The sequence below is a fragment of the Schistocerca nitens genome, chromosome 7, assembly GCF_023898315.1.
Source record: "Schistocerca nitens isolate TAMUIC-IGC-003100 chromosome 7, iqSchNite1.1, whole genome shotgun sequence".
Taxonomy (NCBI): domain Eukaryota; kingdom Metazoa; phylum Arthropoda; class Insecta; order Orthoptera; family Acrididae; genus Schistocerca; species Schistocerca nitens.
Window position 1 is genome coordinate 307,852,972 of NC_064620.1, and position 5,000 is coordinate 307,857,971.

At 54.7% G+C, this 5,000-nt stretch overlaps 1 non-coding gene across 1 annotated transcript in view; it reads right to left on the reverse strand.

Annotated features, from left to right (window-relative positions):
- LOC126196977 (small subunit ribosomal RNA) overlaps positions 1-1,467 on the reverse strand; it is a 1,909-nt gene extending 442 nt beyond the window's left edge. Inside the window, exon 1 of the ribosomal RNA XR_007539393.1 lies at positions 1-1,467. This exon is cut by the window's left edge and continues 442 nt beyond it. This is a non-coding gene — a ribosomal RNA (small subunit ribosomal RNA).
- Positions 1,468-5,000: the final 3,533 nt, after the last annotated feature.

A 5,000-nucleotide genomic window follows, 5' to 3' on the forward strand; every position in this document is an offset into this window, starting at 1 on the left:
GCACGAAGGATGTCACGCGACTAGTTAGCAGGCTAGAGTCTCGTTCGTTATCGGAATTAACCAGACAAATCGCTCCACCAACTAAGAACGGCCATGCACCACCACCCACCGAATCAAGAAAGAGCTATCAATCTGTCAATCCTTCCGGTGTCCGGGCCTGGTGAGGTTTCCCGTGTTGAGTCAAATTAAGCCGCAGGCTCCACTCCTGGTGGTGCCCTTCCGTCAATTCCTTTAAGTTTCAGCTTTGCAACCATACTTCCCCCGGAACCCAAAAGCTTTGGTTTCCCGGAGGCTGCCCGCCGAGTCATCGGAGGAACTGCGGCGGATCGCTGGCTGGCATCGTTTATGGTTAGAACTAGGGCGGTATCTGATCGCCTTCGAACCTCTAACTTTCGTTCTTGATTAATGAAAACATACTTGGCAAATGCTTTCGCTTCTGTTCGTCTTGCGACGATCCAAGAATTTCACCTCTAACGTCGCAATACGAATGCCCCCGCCTGTCCCTATTAATCATTACCTCGGGTTCCGAAAACCAACAAAATAGAACCGAGGTCCTATTCCATTATTCCATGCACACAGTATTCAGGCGGGCTTGCCTGCTTTAAGCACTCTAATTTGTTCAAAGTAAACGTGCCGGCCCACCGAGACACTCAATAAAGAGCACCCTGGTAGGATTTCAACGGGGTCCGCCTCGGGACGCACGAGCACGCACGAGGCGGTCGCACGCCTTCGGCTCGCCCCACCGGCAGGACGTCCCACGATACATGCCAGTTAAACACCGACGGGCGGTGAACCAACAGCGTGGGACACAAATCCAACTACGAGCTTTTTAACCGCAACAACTTTAATATACGCTATTGGAGCTGGAATTACCGCGGCTGCTGGCACCAGACTTGCCCTCCAATAGATACTCGTTAAAGGATTTAAAGTGTACTCATTCCGATTACGGGGCCTCGGATGAGTCCCGTATCGTTATTTTTCGTCACTACCTCCCCGTGCCGGGAGTGGGTAATTTGCGCGCCTGCTGCCTTCCTTGGATGTGGTAGCCGTTTCTCAGGCTCCCTCTCCGGAATCGAACCCTGATTCCCCGTTACCCGTTACAACCATGGTAGGCGCAGAACCTACCATCGACAGTTGATAAGGCAGACATTTGAAAGATGCGTCGCCGGTACGAAGACCGTGCGATCAGCCCAAAGTTATTCAGAGTCACCAAGGCAAACGGACCGGACGAGCCGACCGATTGGTTTTGATCTAATAAAAGCGTCCCTTCCATCTCTGGTCGGGACTCTGTTTGCATGTATTAGCTCTAGAATTACCACAGTTATCCAAGTAACGTGGGTACGATCTAAGGAACCATAACTGATTTAATGAGCCATTCGCGGTTTCACCTTAATGCGGCTTGTACTGAGACATGCATGGCTTAATCTTTGAGACAAGCATATGACTACTGGCAGGATCAACCAGGGAGCTGCGTCAACTAGAGCTGAGCAGCCGGCCGCCCGGGAGTGTGTCCCGGGGGCCCGCGCGAACACGCAAGCGTCCGCTCAATTATTCTGCAAACAGGAGGAGGCTGGGCTCCCCTGCACGATACACCTCGAAACCCTCTCAGGTCCCGGCGGCGCGCAGCGCCGTCCTAAGTACTTGGTCGGGTTCGAGAGAGGCGCAATCGCCCGGAGATAGGCGAGTAGACGCTTTCAGTGCGACCACCCGTGCTCCCAACTGAGCTTGCCGCTGCCGACAGAGGCCCGGGAGCGTGCTGTCGTGGTGTTGCCGGCGGGAGACAACACGCGGCCACAAACAGTGACCGGGCAGCTCCAACGCCAGCGCCACAGAGGGGCAGAGCCCCACTTGGGTGCCAAAGCGAACTCTCCCAGCACAGCGCACGCGCCAACACATCCGCACAGCTGCGATACAAACCACCTGCGAGAACCGCGGGGGCGACCGAGCAGCAGACGGCGTCGCGGCGCCGAGTGCCGGGCGGCGGCGCATCCTCAACGCACACAGTCCTCAATCGGACCAGCACACTGCAGATGTCCACCGCGCTTCGCACCGGGCCCGGGAGGACCCACTTTGGCCGCACGGCGCCGCGCGCTGGGTGCGCCGGCACGCAGATGCGCCGCCTGCCGCGTCCGTCAGCCGGCGCGCCTGCCACTGGGCGCCCCCACCAGCCGGCTGCCGCGCGTGCGCCCACGCAGCGCGCGGCCAGCACGCCGGGCGCCCCCCCCTCACCGGCCGGGGACGGTCCCACCCAGCCACCGCCGCGTATCGCTTCATACCCACATGCCCACTCACGTTCGTGGGTATGACGGGTGTCGCTGAAGCAACCGGTTAATACCTGTACCGATCGTCGATATCAACGATTCACCTCCAGCGCGAACAACCGCGCAACAACGGATTTCCAGTTCATTTGCGTAACTTGGGCAGCAAACGTAGACATCCATCTACATTTGCGACTTCTACGAGTCTTGCATGCCTGGATGTTGTGTGTCACGACGCACTCCATCAGCATACATACACGCTGCGACGTGTGCACGAAAGAACACGTGGAAGGTGGCCAGCGTACGTATGCGAATGCCATTGCACAGCTGCGAAGCGCATTCAACACGCGAACTCCTGACCGACGAGCTAGAGGTGACAGGAGGGGAGGGGGGGGGGGCGGGGGCGATATACGTCCTATTGCAGTACACAATACAGTGGATAGCGGGACCATGTGGAAAGTAAGCAACACTCGCAAGATGTGAGGGTACGCACCGTAAAATGAATCAATACGCAGAACACCACAGTGTGCGCGAAGTGAACTATGTTGAGATGGTTGCAATTAGGCAACGCTACACGAATTCCTAGATTCATATAACTAACAATTACAGGGCAGGTTAAGGCGCAACGTGGGTTAGGTTAGGGCGCAACGTGGGTTAGGTTAAGGCGCAACGTGGGTTAGGTTAAGGCGCAACTTGGGTTAGGTTAAGGCGCAACTTGGGTTAGGTTAAGGCGCAACTTGGGTTAGGTTAAGGCGCAACTTGGGTTAGGTTAAGGCGCAACTTGGGTTAGGTTAAGGCGCAACTTGGGTTAGGTTAAGGCGCAACTTGGGTTAGGTTAAGGCGCAACTTGGGTTAGGTTAAGGCGCAACTTGGGTTAGGTTAAGGCGCAACTTGGGTTAGGTTAAGGCGCAACTTGGGTTAGGTTAAGGCGCAACTTGGGTTAGGTTAAGGCGCAACGTGGGTTAGGTTAAGGCGCAACGTGGGTTAGGTTAAGGCGCAACGTGGGTTAGGTTAAGGCGCAACGTGGGTTAGGTTAAGGCGCAACGTGGGTTAGGTTAAGGCGCAACGTGGGTTAGGTTAAGGCGCAACGTGGGTTAGGTTAAGGCGCAACGTGGGTTAGGTTAAGGCGCAACGTGGGTTAGGTTAAGGCGCAACGTGGGTTAGGTTAAGGCGCAACGTGGGTTAGGTTAAGGCGCAACGTGGGTTAGGTTAAGGCGCAACGTGGGTTAGGTTAAGGCGCAACGTGGGTTAGGTTAAGGCGCAACGTGGGTTAGGTTAAGGCGCAACGTGGGTTAGGTTAAGGCGCAACGTGGGTTAGGTTAAGGCGCAACGTGGGTTAGGTTAAGGCGCAACGTGGGTTAGGTTAAGGCGCAACGTGGGTTAGGTTAGGGCGCAACGTGGGTTAGGTTAGGGCGCAACGTGGGTTAGGTTAGGGCGCAACGTGGGTTAGGTTAGGGCGCAACGTGGGTTAGGTTAGGGCGCAACGTGGGTTAGGTTAGGGCGCAACGTGGGTTAGGTTAGGGCGCAACGTGGGTTAGGTTAGGGCGCAACGTGGGTTAGGTTAGGGCGCAACGTGGGTTAGGTTCGGGCGCAACGTGGGTTAGGTTAGGGCGCAACGTGGGTTAGGTTAGGGCGCAACTTGGGTTAGGTTAAGGCAGAAGTTGGGTTAGGTTAAGGCAGAAGTTGGGTTAGGTTAAGGCAGAAGTTGGGTTAGGTTAAGGCAGAAGTTGGGTTAGGTTAAGGCAGAAGTTGGGTTAGGTTAAGGCAGAAGTTGGGTTAGGTTAAGGCAGAAGTTGGGTTAGGTTAAGGCAGAAGTTGGGTTAGGTTAAGGCAGAAGTTGGGTTAGGTTAAGGCAGAAGTTGGGTTAGGTTAAGGCAGAAGTTGGGTTAGGTTAAGGCAGAAGTTGGGTTAGGTTAAGGCAGAAGTTGGGTTAGGTTAAGGCAGAAGTTGGGTTAGGTTAAGGCAGAAGTTGGGTTAAGGGATGGTGTGTGTGGGGGGGGGGGTGGGGTGGCGAGGTTCGTTGATAGTGATGGTAGTAAGTGGACGCCTGAGGCACTATCAGATATGTCACGTCAGTTGCACTTGTGGCTCATGGCAGGTGGCGCGCCCGTTCTGTGTTTGTGGCAAAGGAGTGGCACACCTGTGTCTTTCATTCCTGCCATTGTTTATGTGCTGTGAGATGCGGCAGTGTGGTGCTGTTGGGTGCACCCCTGTGTAGGACATGTGTGGGTGTTGGTGGCGTATCTGAGCAATGGTGGTTGTAGGAAGAGTGGGATATTCAGTTTTCTGGTTCGACGTCCCGGTCTGGTTATCATAGTGTGGATGGTGTACTGTGGCCGAGAGGATGCACTGGATGTTGTTCCATGCTGGTACTTAGATGTTGTGTCTGCGTCTGTTACAGGCATAGACTAGTGGGTGATGGAGTGTGTGGGTGACGTGTGGTTGACATTGTGTGCACAGACGTTCAGCATGTATAGGGACAGTTGTATGTGTTATCTATATTCCGATGACTGCGCGTATTACTAAGCACCGCCGTGTATAAGCTTAATGTATGTATAGTCAATGCCTGTTCTATCTCTGTACAGTAGTAGCGGTGCGACTGCACTAGCTAGCTACACCTCGCGGCATCGTCCCCCGGTGTATGGCATATGATTATAAACATTCTGTCTATTAGTCAAAACCGGTGGTGTGACTACGTCACATGTTTGAGGTGGGGGACGCAACACCGTGCCGGTGGGTCAG